This window comes from Mauremys reevesii, linkage group 9 (assembly GCF_016161935.1).
Source record: "Mauremys reevesii isolate NIE-2019 linkage group 9, ASM1616193v1, whole genome shotgun sequence".
Lineage (NCBI taxonomy): Eukaryota > Metazoa > Chordata > Testudines > Geoemydidae > Mauremys > Mauremys reevesii.
Genome location: NC_052631.1, coordinates 37,050,114 through 37,070,121, shown reverse-complemented (window position 1 = coordinate 37,070,121; position 20,008 = coordinate 37,050,114). Strand labels below are relative to the sequence as shown.

General features: G+C 41.5%; 1 long non-coding RNA gene across 1 annotated transcript in view; it reads right to left on the bottom strand.

Annotated features, from left to right (window-relative positions):
* Positions 1 to 211: 211 nt before the first annotated feature.
* LOC120371503 overlaps positions 212 to 20,008 on the bottom strand; it is a 110,702-nt gene continuing 90,905 nt past the window's right edge. The window contains exon 3 of the long non-coding RNA XR_005584409.1: positions 212 to 291. This is a non-coding gene — a long non-coding RNA (uncharacterized LOC120371503). The remainder of the gene's footprint in view (positions 292 to 20,008) is intronic.

The following is a 20,008-nucleotide window of genomic DNA, read 5'->3' as shown; positions in this document are numbered from 1 at the left end:
GTTGTCTAAGAACACCCTGTCCCCAATCTCCAACCTTGTGCATACTCTGGTTTACCATTCACCTCTCCTGGGACAGAGATAGCTGAAGCACATAACACATGGACTTTGCAAGTTTTCTAACACAATCACTCTTTGCTTTAGACATTCATGCCTCATATACAGAAATATACAAATCTAGACAAAAAAAACCTGTATGCATTTCCCTGCCTCAGTTTCCTCACCACTCCGGAGTGTTTTTTCAGGAATTAAGTCGGTGTCCTTTCAGGATTTCAAGTCTCCTTTCCTGGATTTCTGTATATTTAAAGTTAAGTACTTATTTAAAAACTCTAACAATCCAATCATTTAGAATATAATCTACATATTTAGTTTATGCATTGTATTAAAGAAAAAACCCTCGTGACAAATTCCTTTTTCTTAGGGAAAAATGCAAAAATGTGTGTTCCACTCATAGGCTGGTATGTCATGCTCAGGAGGGTCAACATTTCTGAAAGTCTTTCAGAGCATCTGCAAGACTCTCAAATATCACATTGAGTGAATGAGTTTCTCTCTTCAACTGTATTATGGAGATTTTACTCATAGGATGGATTTTCTTTCCATGCATTTAGTCCATGGGCACAGAATGGCCAAGTGCAGTAATGCAGATATAGTAGGATATTACATTTAGTTCTCCTGTAACATAGGCTGAAAGCACTTTACAAAGATAGGTAATCACTACTATTCCTATTTAGAAGTGGAGCAAATGAAGTACACAGAGTGAAATGACTTGCCCAGGTCACACAGAAAGTCAACGGCAGAGCCAAAAACATAACCTAGGTCCTTCTGAAACCCAGTCTTATGATAAGGATTCACTAGACCACCTTGCTTCCCAGAACATCTGCAGGTTGGATCAGGAAGAAGAATTTTGCCCATATTGTGCATGTTGGTGGAGTTTAATTTATCAAAATCTATAGAGCTGAGGGTGCTCAGCACCTTGAGGAACTGCTCAACATCTTGCATACAGGATTCAGCCCTAGCAGCCTAAAAATGGTTAGTTGTCTCATATTTGAGCATCTCAGTAACAATCATGCAAATAGTTAGTCCTTTGCTTTTTCAAACACCCGATAAATTGAATTCTACCAAGTTGCATATTATAGGCAAGATTCTTCTTTCTGATCCATGATGAATGGAGGATGCTCAGCACCTCCAGGAGCTATTCAACTCCTTGCAAAAGTGAACCTTTGATCTGGAATATATTAAACATCATCCAAATTTGAGCTATGATGGGATTTCATACATATTTGGTGGTTTTGTCTTTGGAGATATTTAGAAAACCAATTAAAGATATTAGCAATTGGCCAATGAATACATTGGTCCTGTTGTGGGGACTTCGGTTGGAAAACAACAGATATTGAAACAAAGAATTCATGCCCTACTTATCAGCTGCAACTGATGAAAGTTATCAAAAGAAAATAAATATCCTAATTAAATTGAGTGTAAGAAATTTTATAAAATGTACTCATAAAAAAGATAGCAAAGCCACCTCCTGAAGATATTATATAAATGAAACCATATCTATATTTTATAAATTGTTGAAAAATAATTCTTATCAAGTTTACACAATTAAGCTCATTTTTTATTTATTAATCAGACAGATAATCATGTCTTGGTAAGCGATTTTCCTTCTTTCCATGTTTTTATTCTAATATGAAAAATCTAATAATTAAAAAAAAACAAATTACTTTGTATAGAATATATAACTGACAGGCGGTTTATATATAGGATCATTTTGCAACAGAGGGCAAAGATCAGATTTAGGGAGTAGGACTATTGTTTTAAATGAAAATTGGTGCAATATGATATAAAGAGAGACCAAATAAAGGTTTGGTTTGGATTAAGTTATTAATGACAGAACTGGATCCAAGAAATATAGATTCATATATTGAATTCAATGGTAGCCCTAAAAGATTCTGCAAGGACGTAAAAAGAGTTCATACATACACTTAAATCTATATGAATTAAAGAGCTCATCACTCACTATCTTTCAATAGTCTCCAAATTAGTTACAAACTTAACATGAGTTCTTATTGTAAAACAAGGGAGTATCATTAAAATACAAAATAAACTAGTAATGAGAAGCAATACAGGGGAAGAAATAAAAATAAAAATAAAAATAAAAAAGTCAGTTTTGCTAGTCTCCAGAGACTAACCTACACAGTGAGAAAAAAGCAGTATCTTTCATCAAAGTCATCTGCTAGGATATTCTGATAGTTTAATTCTGGATCATAATAGAGTTTCAAAGCCAGGCAGCGCAGACAAGTCTAATCATTTCAAAGACTGATGGACTGTAAACCGCTAGTATTCAAACTTTAATTCAAATCTCCAGTAGAATTCATATTAAAAGACTGATTAGGTGGTCTCTGATAGTGAACTTGCATTATACAAGATAGTCTGCTGGAAATATTTTATAGACTGCTTGCTGCTTAAAATATACACTACAATACATAATCTATATCGTTGGCAGTTTGGTCTCATCCTGACATTTTTCCAGTAGCAAAATAATAAATCCCATTGTACTTTTTTCAAATCTTTTCAAAAATATTGTTTTTCTTTTGAAGACTTATTTCTCTTCCATTGTGTTTGTTTTTTTTAAAGGAAAAGCTTTTAATCTGATCTAGATTCAATAGGCACTAAGAGTCAATAGCTAAAAATCTATCAAATCTTGTGGGGAAGATTCAGAGATTTTAAAATCTGGTTTTTGTTTTGCTTTCTAATTTGCTTCATGTGCTTAAAGGTTAAATTGTTTGGGTTCAAAGGACAGTTCATTCATTAAAGAAGCTGCTAATAAAAATGATTCAGTCTTTGTATTTAGTTTTTAATACAAAATGTTCATTAACATTTGCATTATGAGGCCTGACCTCCATAAAGGAACATAATCAGTTCTGCAGATATAGGATAGGTTCTGTAAAAACACGCATTGTGAATGTAATCATTCCTGTCAACATGCCAACAATATTGTAAACCATGAGTAAAACTATTAACTCTAGTCTCTTTTGCAGCTGGTTGTCCGCTGCATAGTATATAAATATATACGTATGGTGGAGGGAGCTTAATTATAATATTAATTAGCTTATTGCAATTCCTGCAGAATACATGGGTGCAAAAGAGTATAAAATGACTGAAAGATATATTTACAATTCTGCAACTGTAGTGTCATCAGGAATGCTGGTAATTATAGTGGCACCATTTATGGGACTGGTAAGGCTGGGTGGTGGTTCCATTACAGAGAATGAGTGTCGAGGGTTTAGACAGCCCTAGATTCAGTGGAGCTGTGGCGGTTTGCACACATGGAGAGGCAGATCTTCATCTGGTGCAAAGTTTCAGGCAGCTCAGCGGTCATTTATTATTTCATTTCAAAATATCAACATTTTTGGTGTGGATAATTTCTCTCTCCCACCCCAGTACTGAAAGTGCAGCATTAAGAAAGAGAAACCTGCTTTTCCACAAGCATTTTTGGAGTCAAAAGGGCTTCATTATTTAAAATAAAAATATTTGTGTCCTGTAGCATGGGCCAAAAACACCTTTGTAGAGTGGGAGTGGGATAGAAACAACTGAGAATGATTCCTTACAAATGCCATTGGCTTTTTGTCTAAGCACACTGTTGTTGCAGAAAACTAATTAATAATAATATGTAGCACTTAGAGCGTTTTTCATCCATAGATCAGAACATTAAGATATCACCGTTTTGTACCCTTTGTACTAGATACTTTGCATACATACTGTGAAGCACAGCTGCATTGGGGGGGAGCCAACATATCTGGGGGAGCAAAAAAAACTGATAAAAAAAATAGCTGACTTTAGGTACACGGCTCCTTCAGTCTAGTGAGTTCTGTGCTTTTTTTCACAGTTTGGACAACATAAACATAACTTTGGTTTACTCAGGCCTAATACGGAAAGGCTTCATTAGCACTATGATTTTTCCAACAATCAGAAAGCACTTTACAAAATTAGGTATCTATCATCTCCATTCTTTAGCTAGAGAAACTGAGGCACGGGGTCGGCTTGCCAAAGGTCACCCAGTAAACCAGTGGCAGATGTGGGAAGAGAACCCAAATCTCCTGAGTCCCAGTCTGGTGCTTTGCGGGGAAGAGTGTAGTGGTTCAAAGTTACACAACAAGACATCCTTCTACCAGTGGGACCACTGCTGGCTGCATTATCTGAAGAGGGAGAGCAGGGGGGATTGGTCTGATTCAGCATACCCCCAGGCAGTTCTCCATGTAGACTCCTGTGGTGCCCCAATGCCAATTTACACAGGAATGAATGGCAAGTGGGGAAGCAGTGTGGACACTCCTCCCGCCCAATGCATGGGAGTGAACCACGCCCTCTGTATATAGCAACATCTCAGTTATTCATTTTGAACCCAGAGTTACCAGAAAGCACCCTACAATGAATTGTCTTTGGACTAGCCATATTATACATCTAGGAAGCTGTCCTGATAATATGCAAGGTGATGGCTTAAGATAGAAAATAACTGTTGTAAAGAAGCAGGCTAGCCAGTGCTCAGTGTGGAGCAATAGATGAGCATATCGACACTTTTGGTAAGATTCAAGTTAAAGATAAATATCTTATAAATCTGATAGCTAGCTTAACGGCCATATGATGCTCTTGGACCATGGCACAGTTCCCACTGTTAACTATCAAGGACAGCACATTACCCTAAATTTGCTCAGCATTAGTGCTGCAAGCTTTTTAGCCAAAGATTTGATTTCAGTTGAACAAGCCCCTGTAAGTTCACCTACAATTCCTGGCCCTCTGATCCCACATGCACTTCCAACAACGCAAAAAGAATATTGAATGAACTGGTGAGTGTGACTCTAAAAATAACCTTCCCAATTACTTACCATTTTTCTCCCATAGATAGTGTGTGTGTCACAGTGGCAGATAAGTCTCAATATTCTCCCATTTTACAGACGGGCAAACTGAAGATGAGAGAATGAAGTGACTTTCCCCAGGTCATGGTAGCTCAGGGGTAGAGCTGGGAACAGAACCCTGTGGGTTCGTCCACACAAGGGAAAATGGTGTTTGCCATATTTGAGCTAACACATGATAAAATCCTATCAAGGACCAGGCAGCTGCAGTTTTCACATGCCTTGGCAGATTGAGGTAAATGTTTTGGGAGAGTTTAGCATTTACCTGCTAACCTGTGTGAAAACTGCAAGTTACCTTGTGTAAACAAGGTCAAACACACCAGATCAAACACACCTTTTTCATGCTAAAGACAAACATGCAGGTCAGACTCTTTACTGCTAACAGCTAATTTTTCTTCACCTGAAGCAGCAGGGGCCTGTTCTTTGCAGGTTCTACCCTGTTTTCACCATGATGTTCTGAGTAGCCACATTGCACAGTGTAATTAATGACAACCGTTAAGCTGATACAGATTTGTTACAATACATATTACATACACAGTACTTAGTTAATCCTTTCACCTGTCTGATGCCCCATGTTACAGATAGAGCCACTGAGCTAAAGTGATGACTAATGGTACACAGTAAGTCTGGCAGAGCCAGGATTAAAAGGCAGCAATTCTGACTCACATTACTATGCTCAGTCTTCAAAACCACACTGTCTCTTGTGTTGAGTTTGCAGTTAGAGGTAATGCAAAGCAATGAAGATGCATGTTGTGGAATCATGTATGCTTGTGCAGATTCTGATATGGTAGCATTTTACAGGCAGTGTGTGTGTGAATGATGAAAGGCAGTGGGGATTCAGGCCCTAGAAGTACAGAGGATGAATAATTGACTTTCCGTTTGCTAGTAATCCTGAAATAACTAAGTATTTGTTTCAGGTAAAACAAAACATTTCATTTTGATTGAGCATTTCTGATTTGTTTCTTTAATAAAATGGAAAGAAATTTTGAAGTCAACAATCGTTTTGAATCCGCTCAAAAACTTTTATTTGATACTTTCAGAACTAAATGTTCAGACTTTCAGAAGTCTACTTGTTTTGAATAACATGAATAACTCAGTGAAGCTGACACCAATTGGTGAAATGTTTTGGTGTCATTGAATCTGCACTTTTCACACACACACAGCTTTTGCCAAAAAATTTCAGCCAGCTCTACCCAAAAGCTGATTTTCTCTAGTGGAGGACATTGAGGCTTTTCTGGTCCTGAATATGACTAGATTTGTGCACTTCTCAGGATGAGAACCTGTGCTAAAAAGAAGAAGGGGAGTGATGGAGCATTCACAACAGACCTTCCTCCTGATAAAAAGCAAGACTTTTTATTTAATTACAAAACTGTAGCACTTTTAAAGTCTTCCTTTAGAAGTTGCACTATTCTTTAGACAATAACAGCTTTTAAAAGTATTTTTGAAAGGTTTTTCCTTCTTAGCTGATTGGCAGAAAGCCATCTCACCAGTAAGGGAAGCAAGGGGACAAGAAATGGGGCTCACAGAATTATGGGCTAGCTACAGGTTAAACTTTTTTTTATAGTCCCACTCTAACTTTCCACCTATGTGTCCTGATTGAAGTGGATTAATCAAGGGGCAGCCTTCCCAAGAAGAAAAATGCTCTGAAGCAAATGGTCCCGATTATGCCATCCTTATTCATCTTGAAATGTCCTTATTTCTTCAGCAGGGCCATTGAAATCAATGGAACAATTTAGAGAGTAAGAATACTCCAGAGGAGTAAGGTTCTTCTCAGTGTATCCAAGAGAAAGGAAGCACAGGTATTCTAATCCTCCTACCGCTAATACAATTTAAAACAAACTTGTTTTAGTGCTAAGCTGCCAATTCTGTTTTCTTATACCACTTGCATAACTGTTATGCCATTCACCTGAGCAGAATTGCTTGTGATGTGCATTGGTGTAAGTGAAATAAGAAACAGCACAACATTTGAAAGATATTACGAATTGGAATTTTTGTTAATCCACGCACATAAATATATATACATTTCTTACGCATGTGTGTATATACTTGAGATAATCATCAGATAGGAAGGTACATTTTTCTAAGCTCTCACAGCTCTACTCGATATATAAAAGAAAAAACATTTTGAGTATTGAAACTATATAGGCTGGAAATTTTTCTTTAAAAAAATAATTTAAAAAAACCCACCTTATTTCTGATCTTTTCTGTCTTACAAAAAGGAGCTTTAAAATATAAATAAATGATTGTGCTCAGGCAGTGAATCACTGCCTTAGTGGAGATTTTACAGTCCAGGACTGAGTCAAATTCTACTTTATGAGTTAAGAAATAAATCATCATGTGGAGGGAGGAGTGTTTGGGGGTTGTATGCATTCATGCTGCTTACAGTAAAGGAATACATCCAAATTGGGCAGAGGACAAAGTCAAGGCCAAAGAAAGAACTCAACTCTAGGAGATCAATCTAGCCAATGAGACTGTATGTGTGCTTTTTATTTAAAAAAAATTGCTACAAGCAATCTAGTCTGTTATTAATATATCTTTTTATGCATTCTGATCTGTTTTTCTTGCATTTGGATAGCTCTGTAGCACTTTTTGAAAAATATGAACGTTATTTATCAAAAAATATCCCTAACGGTTATGTGCTGCTCCATGTTTAAAGTTCTTCATCATTTTAGTAAGAGGCTTGCATAGCAAGTTTGTTCTATTTTTGTAAATGTTTTCAAATTGAATTTTTGCATTTTCCTTTTTTTCCCCATGGGTTTAAATTTTGTATTTATGTCTTTGTAGCCCAAGGTCTTCTCGCTTCCTAATTTATTTCCTCTGCGCCCCCCGCCCCATTTCAAACCATCAACATATCCCTGCTAGTAGGTCTGATTTGTAATGCCTAGGAACGTAATCCAATCATGAATCTTCCTTGGGAATGCCACATTTGCATGAGAAAGTCCATTAAATGAAGTTCTTTTTAGGACAGAAAAGAAGGAAAAACAATCCTCAAGTCCTTCAAAACATGAAGTGACTTTAGGTTTTATAATACTGGCCTTGCAAGAGGTGATTCCATGCTTCTCCACTACTTCTGCCTTGCTGGAAAGAAGCAGGAAGTACTGTGAGACAAAAATGGAATGGAGCTCGCCACTGGATAGACCACACCGTGATGGGCTGCTCATCTCAAGCATAAGGACTGCTTGAATCACACAAAAGCCTCCTAAGAATGTGGTTGTACCCAATTGTCTTGTGTGTATATGAACCTTGGGTGACTATCTGTAAACTCTGTCTAAAGAGCAGAATAAATGGTGAATCAGTAGAGGAGAAAAAAAAATCTCCCTGTGCATCCAGTGTTGGAATGCACCATGGGTTCTCCAATTTGTCACCACTTCCTAAACTTCGAGCTGACTTTGTGAACAGATGGTGGTCAAGAGGGCTGTTGAGGATAAGAGACAGGGATAATATTAAAGTGACATAGTAGGTCAAACGCATTTAAGTGGACATAAGTAGATGCAAAATTCATAAGTCCCATAGCCACCAGGCTCTTGAGAGGCAGTGTCTCTCAATCTCTCGTGGAGAGAACTGATGTTTTGGCAAAAAGTTTCAGTTTCAATGAGTCAGTGTTTTCCAATACAAAACACTATCAAAAAAGTTCCCAAACTAGCTCTGCTTTCTAGTTCATTTCTCTCCCTACGGGAAAATATTCTGAAGCTGTTTTAGTGACACAGCAGCCTAAGTTCCGTTGACCGCCTAAGTGACTTTTGAAAATGGAACTTAGATGTCTTCATTATGTGAAAGCTACAGGTACGTATGCTGCCACAGAGACATGGCATGTAAAATTTCTCTGACAACTCATGTGAGACTTGTATAGTGAGGCTGCATAGGCAGGAGTCACCAGGTTTAATATGAACATTTTGCATCACTATATTGTAAGTGTTCTAAATTCATAAGTAGTTTCATAGAATGTTCCCTTGAATACTAAACAGGGAATATCTTGGTTGCCGGAGTGCAATGAATAGCAAGTTAATATATAATGATTTGCCACTTGTCATAAAGTGTTGCTCACTGTCCCCCCACATCTATTCTATATTGTTTTGTCTAATCAATAAGACGACTCATCTCTGGCTTTCATATGAAAATGGAAAGGGTGAGCACTTACCCCATCTTGTACAGCCCAGTGCTCTTCTGAGAAATGTTTGGCAGATAGTGCTTCTTACAGTAACACTTTACTTTAATGGCACTTTAATGCTGAATTGACAATGAAAGTCCCATAGAAATGCTCATGGCTTCCACATTAATGCCAAATAAGAGTCATTATGATTTTCGAGATATACCAGGACAGAAATATCTAACCCAAGCACAATGAATGAGAGATGCTCACTAACTTTTAAAAAAGGCCTTCAGTCTATTTAGATACAATAATCTTTTACATTTATATAGTCCCTTCCAAAGCTCTTTACAAACTACTTCAAATCTCTCCTGTGCTGGAGTGGAAATCACACTGATTATTTTTCCAGTGAAAGGGCAGCAGGCAGGCAACCGGAGCAAAGCATCATATGCAACAGCAATGGGTGTATTGGCCAAGGATGTCAGACCAAAGTTCTTACAAGAAGCGCCATGGTATCTTAAATGGCTTTACAGAGCAGACAGGCTCCCAAGCTTTATGATTTCATACACATACACACACACCCAAAAAAAGCCACATGCACTAAACTGCAATTTTCAATGCTCTAACTTGGAAGGAAAAAATACCAAGTCAATCTTGCCAGGATTCAAACTTGTGGATTTAGGAAGTTTGAGAACTAGTAGATGGGCTGGATTCTTCCTGTCCTCAACAGAACACAGAGACCCCGAGTCAGCTCCCAGAATTACCCACTTCCTTGAGTTATTAAGGAAGCCAAACTCTAGACTCCAGTCTACAGTTCTTCTCCAAAATGGGCTATTCCAAGAGCGTCCCTTGTCCTACCTTCCTCTCCCGTGAGGGCCACTCATCTCCCCGTAATCAATAAGCATAAATTATAATTGCACTTTGAGAGCCTTTATCAATGACAGAACTGGATAAAAGGTGATTTAAGAGAACTTCAGGATATTGATAATGTACGCTGCCAGCACCACCATAAAGCACAATGTCCTGTTTACAGATGCAAACACAGGCACAGAGAAGTTAGGGCCTAGAGCCATGACTTTGCAATATGCATTTCACATAGAGGCTTACGCCCAGTTTGCTCCTTTTGAAGGCAAGGAGTCTCAGGGCTTACTATGCTGTGGGAGTGGGTGCCTGCAGTTATATGCTTTAATATGCAGTTCCATCAGCCAGGGCAGAGCCATGATCCCTTCTCCTTAACCTTCTCAATTCAGGGAAGCTAGCAGTGCTAGCGCCTCACAGTGCTTTGTGAGCAAGTGCAAAGAATAAAGCTACAGCCACACCTTGCTCAGTGAACATAAAGGCAAAGCAGTCTCCTTGTGCCCCCACATAGACAAACACACCCACTTGTCCATTCGTACAGCGTGGCCAGTCTTCTGTATGGCCCCAGAGAAGCAATAATTTTATATTTTCGTCTCAAAACCAAGTGAAAAATACTATTGAAACCAATTCTCTTGCTTTCTGGCTTGTATGCCCCTCCTGATTTTTCTCTCAAAAGGGGAATGTTTTCATTCATCCTTCTTATAGGCAGGATGTTCCCCCTGAAACCCTCCAAAATGTTCCCATAAATAGGCTCTTTCTGTTGAGCCAACTTATCACAATCAGAGCTATGGACTGTACTGCTTCATATTCCCTCCATTTGCTTTCATCATGAAAATGCTCCTTTGGTAGCTACATGGTTAATTCCTTTCCTTTATTCTTCATTCACTCCACTCCTTTTCCAGCTCCATCCCATCAGGATATATTCAGCTCAAGATTTCTGCCTTCAGGACAAGCAGGTATTCTCTCTCTCCTTCTATCAGTTCTAAACTCTGTTTAGGTCAAAGGTAGCCTTTTCAGACTTCTACACAACTACTCAGAGAAGAGGAGAAACATCTTGCTTGTATTTCCAAAAATCCCACTGGAATAGCAGAAATTATGCTCCACACTTCAGTTTGGAAGCTGATGTCCAGCAGCAGGATACTGGTAATTAAGCATACACTCATGGGGCCTGGTTTTCCAAAACTGAAGCAAGAAGTTACAGTAAAAAAAGGAGGAAAGCAATCACACCAACACTTTGCTCACTGCTGCGCTGCAATTAGAGTATGCCCCCCTCAGAACTATAGAGAATGTATTTCTGGTCATCCACATGTGTTCTTCCAAGACAGAGAGGCAGCATGGTCTAGTGGACAGGACACAAGACTAGCTTCCTTTTCCTTAAAGATATCCTTTGAGACAATACTGCTGATATCCAAAACCACCTCTATGCTAGGTTAAAAGAATGGTATTCCTTCAGTGCCTGTCAGGATCCTGGGCAAAGGTAGGCAGGACTAATGACAGAGCTTGGTATCCCAGAACTGAAGCCAGGGGTCAGAGCCAGTATCAGGGTCAAGTCAGAGTCAGGAGTTAAACCAAGGGTCAGAGATAGCGTGAGGAACCAGCCAATGGTCAATACCAGGTATTGGGGTCCATGTTGGGACTCCAGAGGCCAATTGAGAATCAAAATCCAAGTCAAAACCAAAGTCAACAACAGGAATTCAGGAACAGAGCATACCAGCTAGCTCAAAAACCACATTGTTGCCTAGATACCGTCAGTCAGCTTACTCAAGGCGGAACTTCCTGTGAGGATCATTCAGTGCAGATTGTAGGTTGCAGGGAGTGACCAATTTACAATAGTTTCTAGGTAGCAGTGTGGGGCTGCTGGTTGCTTAGTAGCCCTGTAAGGCTAGGTTCAAGTTCCACCGATCCTTACTGTTGCCTCAGTGGGGTGGGGGGTTGACAGCCCTACCGTGCCCTGTACTCACTCCTTGACATACCCTTAAATGCTAAACTCCATAAGAATATACAGTTTTGTCCACTTGCTTGTAGGACCTCCTCTGTGCCTAAGACAAGGCAAAGGTTTCTTTCACAGTTTTGTTGCAGAACCCAATCAAGACCTTCAGCCCCAGTCTTTGATTTTGTTAGCACTGAAGTGGGCACGTTACTTCACATAAAAAAATGGACACACACATATTCCGTGTATGTGCACATCCACTTTTGCAAATGTAATATTATTTACACAAAAGGGGGCCTGCACAATCAGAAGGCAGGTAGAGGCTGTCTGACAACATGGCCCTCTAAATACAACAGGGATGAAAATTAAACAGGTACCATAAATCACCACCCTACAATTAGTCTATCCCAGACCTTTTACTCTCTAGGAGTTCTAATAACTTGGGTCTGAATCTAATCAATCTGGATTAACAATACAATGCAGCAGTCCAAGTATTGCCACTGACATATTCTGGCACTGGTAGATATTCATTCAGAGTTCTAGACAGATGCTATCTGGGGGCATGGGGAAAGAGGGTTCTTGGGGAGTTTTGCGGGCACCACAAGAAGACACTCCTAGGCAGAGAGAGAGAGACTGTATAGAGAACTCCGATTCTGTTTTTGTTACTAAACAATAAAAGCAGCTTGTGGCTATCTGTAACCAGTATGTGTGGTCTGTTGCTTACCATTAACCTCTCAAGGGAGAGCAAACCATTGCAAGTCCCTGAAAGTAAAAATGACTAGGATACATCTTGCAGCCTTTTTCACCTTTCATTAAAACAATGGGGTCTTTTAAGGAGGCCCAAACGCTTTATTTCAGTCTTTCCTTATGGGAATGAAAGGGTTGAGCTCTCTAAGGAATTTATTGGCCTAGTGGGATTGAGGAACAGCACTAATAAGAACCTACAAATTTAACATTACCCATTTGAGTCTTTATCTAAGTGTGAAGCCAGCTCTCTTGTGTTTGGAAACTACTGAGGGGTTTTTCTTGGCCATTAAGAGTTGGGGAATTACAAGCTTTTGTAATTGATCCCCCATTTCTAAGAATAACAAAGGATGCCATATTATTGAAACCAGACATTTCCTTTCTACTCAAGAAGTTTGATGGGTCTTATGTCTGTTTTTGGGTGATTTGCTAATGCTGCCTTGAAACTCATGAGAAAAAAATAAACAAAAACTCTTAGAAAGGGCTGCAAACTTTATCTTCTAAATAGTTTAGCATAGATCTTTACCACAAAATCATGAGACACCTACCAAGTCTCCTTAAAGTGATAAATTTCCACACACAAAAAATCCACTTAGAATGTTTCACATTTTTACTAAGACATACAAAAGCAGAGGTTTTCATTTGGAACAATTTAGTTTTATAGGTTAACAGTGAGGGAATATTTCCTCCTATACAAACCCCTGAATCCAGATGAACTCTAGGGACATAAGACTGGTCATACTAGACCAGACTCGGTCCACGTAGTGCAATATCCTGACCAGTACCAGATGTTTCAGAGGAAGGAGTAACATTTAAAATAATCTGCCTTCTGCATCTTGAATAGAGACTAGCCTCAGTCTTGGAGAGGACATTTAATATCCCTTCCAAAATTTGTCATTTAATTGTAACTCTGCGTAATCTTGATAACCATATGAATATCCAATCCCATTGTGAATCTTGTTAAGTTCTTCCAGCTCTCTGATCAAGGTGTTATAGCTTCCATCTTAAACTTGCCAAAGATGTTCCTAATCTCCTTCTGGGGGAAGTTACAAATTGAAGGGGGGGATGTTTCAATTGCTAATAATACTTGTGAAATGCCACCATTCCATTTCATCCAGTGCCCAGCCTGTGGCAGCAGCTTACACCCAATCCTTGACAGGACACTTGGGGGGGGCGGCGCTAGCGGGGCAGCGCTGCCCGCAGCGAGCCCGCCGCCCGCCCCCCCGTCCCCGGGGTCCGGTCCCGTGGTCTTCCCCTGGCTGCTGCCGTGCTGCTGCGGGTCAGCTGCGAGCCCCCGGGGAACCTGGACACCGCGCGCGCGCCTGGGCGGAGAGCGGCCGAGCAGCGGGAGACGGACGGGCCCGCGCAGTGCCTGGGCGGCAGGTCCGCCGTTCCGGGCTCGGTGGACCTGCGCGGGGGCCGGCGAGAGCTCAAGAGAGCCATGCCGCCCCCCGGAACGCCGCCGCCAGCGCCTGCTTGGCGCGCTGGGGTCTAGAGCCGCCCCTGGACACTTGGAACACATACATCTTTTTACTTGTTCAGTAGCAGGTGATCGTTTTGTATCTTGAAGTACAAAGATTGCTATCCCTTACAAAGATTGTGATGCCTGACTTCCTAGCCAGTATAGCTGCATATGTTGTGCCTGTTTGTGTAAGATGCAGAAGCCCACCAAAACGCTGTTGAACTAGAGATAAACTCTAGCTGAGAAGTTTGGCTCTAGATATAACTCCCCAGAAGTTTGGGAATGTTGGGATCCAAGTTTTGGTCTCTGTAGATCTTTGTTTAAAACGCTTTGCTTATGTTACTAACATGTTCAGTAGCAAAAAGAGGTCTGAGGTTCTGGGCCAGACATCCTGGAGTGGGTGCCCTAAGCAGGGAAAAAGCACAGAGAGCCCTTCTTCTCACTGTGCACTTGCCGAAATCCTGTTCCTTATAATCCCTTAGCACAAACTGCAGAGAAGTGCCACTAGTGATGCTAGACACACCTCTGAGGAGGGCAGGGGATTGGCCATAGCCCCACTACTTCCACAGAGTCTGGTGATCTGACAGGGAATCTACATAGAACACTTCCCCACATAGACTTTTAAAGAGTATAGCAATTACCGCTCCTTCATAGGTTAGTGCGCCTGGGGGTACCCTGCCTACTTTTGTTCTCCGGCCCCTCACACTGCCCACTCCTAGCACAGTAGCAGTTGCTGAAGCCCCAACTCAGCCTGCCGATCATAGTTGAGGCTATGCCAGTAGGAAAATATTGCTTGGTCTGAGCATTACAGCTCCTTAATTAAACCAACTCCATTTGAAATTATAAAAATTCAAAGTAGTTAGTGAAAAGGATGTGGTCATTTTTTGTGATAATATTTCATGTTTACTGTTGGAGGAATCACTCAAAAAGGTTAAACAGGGTTCAAAGGGTGCTCCACCAAAGAATAAATTCTTATACAAGGCCAGATGGGATTCAGCAGCCTCAGTCCTGACCCATGGTGATGGTTCTATGCACTGTCTGTAACAGACTGTTTCTTCACCTATAAAATGGGATAATGATACAGACCTCCTTTGTACAACACTTTGAGAACTACTGATGAAAAGTGCTATAGAAGAGCTTGGTTTTATTATTAAACTGTACGCGTATGAAGCTTCAACCCCACAGAGCAATCCAAATACCATTCTTTTCCTGCTCCAAAATTCAAATGTTCCGTAGGAAAAGACAATAAGAAATATCATAATAGGAGCAATCAAAGGGGAACAGCCAAATGGAAAGTGTATATAACCTTTGTTAGACATTGCCTTGAGCAAACTAAATACATGGATCAAGCTTCTTCCTCTCTAGTTTGCTGCACCGAATTTAAGCTCTCATTTAAAGAATGAGCACCTGATCCTCCTGCTGTACATCTGTTGAAGTCAAAGAAGCTACATAGATTGGCACCAGCTGAGGATCTGGCCTCAATATTTCCTAATCTTTATTGGAAAGGCAGGATTTTAGATCTTCTCCAGTATAGCTCAGCTCAGCTCACCAATGCTTATATGATTGTACAGCAAGACAGATTACTGCCCAAATCTTCATTCATTCAGATTGCTAGAGTCCACAGGGGTTGGAGGAAAACATCATCCACCCCAGGCTGAGAAATAGCAGGGGAGCATCTGGATGGTCATTATTGCATCCTAGTATTTGCATTAGCCTCTCCTCCTGCTGTGCACCTTCTCCATACTGGACCTGCACACTTACAAATACATTCCCTATGACCAGCAGCCTTTTTGTGCCAGCTGACAAAGGGCATAGTGAGCACAGAGTTTTACAGGGGTTCTCTGGGTCAAGTATATGCACAATAAATCACCAAAGGGTGGCTTGTGAGGTCTCTACTGCGAGCCAGTAGCTGACAGCTCATTATAATTGTTTCAAAATGTAGGGACGGATAATATTTAAGTAGTTATGTATCAATACTGGAAATTATGTTCTCAAAGCCTTGGAGTTAAGGCAGGTCACCACATGGTGACATGCCTCAGACCAGTTCCTTCTAGGGATGTGGGGAGAGATGCTTATCACCCAGGCTGGGCATAGACCACCTAGGTCTATTTGCATACTTAGCCAAAATGATAATCAAGAGAATGTGAAATCTTCATGAAAGGAAATTTACAGAAAGAATTAAAACAGCAGAAGGGGAGCCTCTTTATGAGTAAAGACAATGGATTGTTGGAGAATATGCAGGGATACCTCTGCCACGCCCCTCACACTTTCCATTGAGGAGGTAGGAGGATAGCATGACTTGTCTCCTCAATGGATGATCACTCCCAAGCCTGGCTGTAATATGCTTGAAGGATTTGGGGTGAGCGTTTGTGCTATAAGACACAAGAGTAACTAGTTAAGTAGGTCTAGGTTCTAGAGTGCATGTTATGTTTTTATTTTATATGTGAACATGTTGCTTCCAATACTTTTACTTGCTTTCATTAGAATTGCTAGTCTTTGTCCAATAAACTTTTACTTGTTTTCATATAAACATAACTAAGTGCTGCGTGTTAAGCAGAGCTGTGATCTACGGTGTAACTGGTAAGCTTGGGGCAGTGAATACTGTGAGTGTCCAGTGGCACAGCGATTGGACGTTGCAGTGGCACACCCAGAGGCCCAGGAGGTGGTGTGTTCCTATCACTGACTGCAGAGACTGCGTAGGGGTAGTGCTTTTGCTGCCTGTGGCTGGTAGAGTCAGGGAGCTGAGACAAAGCAAGTACAGACAAGGCCTCTTCACATTAAGGGCAGGTGGTGGCGAGGTGCCTCACACAGCTGGAAAGCAACATAGTCTCTCCCTCTAGCCACTGAATCCCCTGTTCATCAGGCTTTCGGGAATCATATCTGTACCTGTTGAGATGCACCCAGCACACAGGGACTGCATCCCCCCACAATTCCACCACCACTTTATTTGCCTACCCCAGAAATGCACAGCCCACCATCCCATAGACAGTAACTGTCCCTCAGGGGACATCTATGCTGAGCTGCAAGTAAAGGTGAGGTTGTAAGGTAGGCCCTCCTTATCTAGCTGGTAACAACAGCAGTCAAGACATGGAGGCATGGCCTTCAACACAGGTGAGCAAGTTGAGTACAAACCCAGGCTCCTCTGCGGGCTTGTATCGTGGCAGCTAGCCCCTGCTGAGGCACCTTCAGTGTGCCTACCTGTGCTACAATCACACCTTCACTTGCAGCGGAGACAACCCCAGCAAGAGGTATCTCATCATTCAACTTAATGGGTTGGAAGGAGAGATGGCTCCTCCTGATTCTTTTATGATCCCTTACAATTTTAACGGTTTATTCAGGTCAGGGCTAAATGATTTGAGCCAATGTGCCACGTAGCCAGTCTGTATCAAGCATTTACATTCTACAAATGAAAAGTGTTTTCAATTCTGGCCAAGATAACAGATTTTCCACTTATTTTCTGCAGACTTGGACAGCCCATTGTGACACAGAGGCCCACTGGAGGTTCACCGCCAGCAACTCTTGTCAGGCCTGGCATATTCTGTGCACCCCAACACACAGTAGTGTGACAAAACGTGGCATGTAATATAGCATTGGAAAATTAGCAACTCACTGATCATTAATGTTCTTGCATGATGAATGTCTGGTCAGCCACCAAAGGACTGTTAGATATGTGTTGCAAATATGTTCTTAAAAAGCATTGGATAAGCACAAGCAGTGCCTAACCCATGCCTATTCCAGACAAAGGAACCTAGTTCCACCTGCTTGAATGTGTCTCTGATGTAAATTAAGCAAGGTGTGACCAAAGACAATGAACAACACATTGACATGCAAGGTAAGCAAAGGTATCAGGAAAGCATGTGGGGAAAGATGACTACTTAACAATCTTGACAGAGGATGGACACTGCACCCCTAGGAAGCCTTCCTGCCTCTTGAAGCAGGGTCAATGAAGTTTGGGAAGACATACAGAGAGAGACCCATTTTGACATCCATTCACTTCTGGGACAAAAAGGGCTGGAGCTCCTGAAATCACAGAACGATAGATACTTCAGCCAAAGGTGTTGAAGTCTTTGAGAACTGAATATAGATGACAAACCAGCTTAGACAAAGATTGTAACTTCCTGAAATTAAGTATTAGTCTTAGAAACATATTTTTATTTTTGTTTCCTTGTAAGCCTATTTTTTCTTTATACTTTCTATAACTTAAACCTATGACTTCACTAAACAAAAACTTGTTTTACTTTTATTATAAGCCAGTTAAGTGTTTTGATTTAAATGAGTGTTTGTCAAACCCTAGTTAATTAATACGCTGCTGTTTACTGTCTCTTTAAAGGAGGAGCAAATTTAATATTTTTGTGAGTGTTCCAGGAGAGGGCTGGAGACTACAGGGCAGATATGTGGGGTCACTGGGTGGTGGAAGCCAGGATGTAACCTGTGTGCTTGTATGCAGACAGATGGTGCCAGGGCTTTGAGTCACAGCAGCATAGCATTTAAGGCACCCACAGTTGCAGGGAAGGCAGTGACACAACCCTTATTGGTCTAGGTTGAACCCCAAAGCATCACACTCATATATAAGTTAGTAGAGGTATTACAGCAATGCACCTCGTAGCCCCAGTAGGACAATGGCTCCACTATGCTAAGCTCTATACATAAAGATAGTGAAAGAATTCCCTGCCCTGCCGGGCTTGCAGTCTAGATAGATAAGAGACAAAGGGTTAAGAAAAAAAAGATATTCCCCATTTTACAGATGGGAAACAAAGCCATAGAGAGATCAGTGACTTTCCCCAAGATCAAAGTCTGTGACAGAACCAGAAATTGAACTCAACTCACCTTAGCTCCAGTCCTGTGCCTTAGCCTTCCAGTCAGTAGAAGTCCACATCTAGCTATGCCTGTATTGTTCATTTATGAAGTGTTTGGTAGGATGCACAATGCCAGATACACTGCAATGTGTTTTTATAGTCATGTTTAATAATTTCATTAAAAATGCAATACTTTGCTAGAAAATATAGATTATCCTTTCTTTCGGTATTGACCATTAAAAAGTTGGTTAATTTGTAGTAGCTAGATTTAAAATCAAAAACAGCCATGGATAAAAAGATACAGCAGCTTTGTTATGATATAAATCCTGAACAACAGGGCAAATAGAAGCCTAGGAAATAAATCACAGAGCCCACTTTAAAAATACATGAAACAATTTGAGCTTATTTGCAAACATGCAGAGATAAGATCTATCAGCTAGGCTAGTGACATGATCCTACTTTGGCTCTCTAGCAACAGAAGTGAGGCAATTTCATAGCCATGGAAAAAGTGCCCTATTGACAGCCCTAGAGACTACAACACTCTGTTTATCCTGATAACAGGAATATCATTGGCAGTGGCAGTGCAAATTTTCCCCACATGCCCAGTCAATATGCTACAATTGTAACCTAGAAGGGAATCACCTCTGAAGGCAGAGGTGAATTTACCATGAAACAGTGACAGGGAGCCCCCAAAATGCAGGACAAATCTCATCTGACAACGCGCCCCCGAGTCCCAGCCAGTGGCACAGCAGGGCTAAGGCAACTCCATGCCCACGCTGCCTGTCTCCCTCCACACCGCGCTGCTCCCGGAAGCAGCCAGCATGTCCCTGCGGCCCCTGGGGGGTGTCTCCACACGTTGCCCCTGCCTCGAGCGCTGACTCCGCAGCTCCCATTGGCTGGGAACTGCAGCCAATGGGAGCTGTGGTGGTGGTGCCTGCAGGCAGCAGCGTGCAGAGACCCTCTGCCCTCTCGCCTAGGAGCCGCTGCCAGAGGGGTGTGCCAGTTGCTTTGGGAGCCACACTGCCCAAGGTAAATGCTGCCCCCTGACTCCTCCCGCACCCCAACCCCCTGCCCGAGCCCAAAGCCTGCACCCCTCACCCCCTCCCACATCACAACCCCAGCCCAGATCCCGCACTCTGCACTCAAACCTCGTCCCAGAGCCCTCACCCCTCCCGCACCCCAACCCCCTGCCCCAGCCCAGAGCCCACACCCAGCAACCAAACTCCC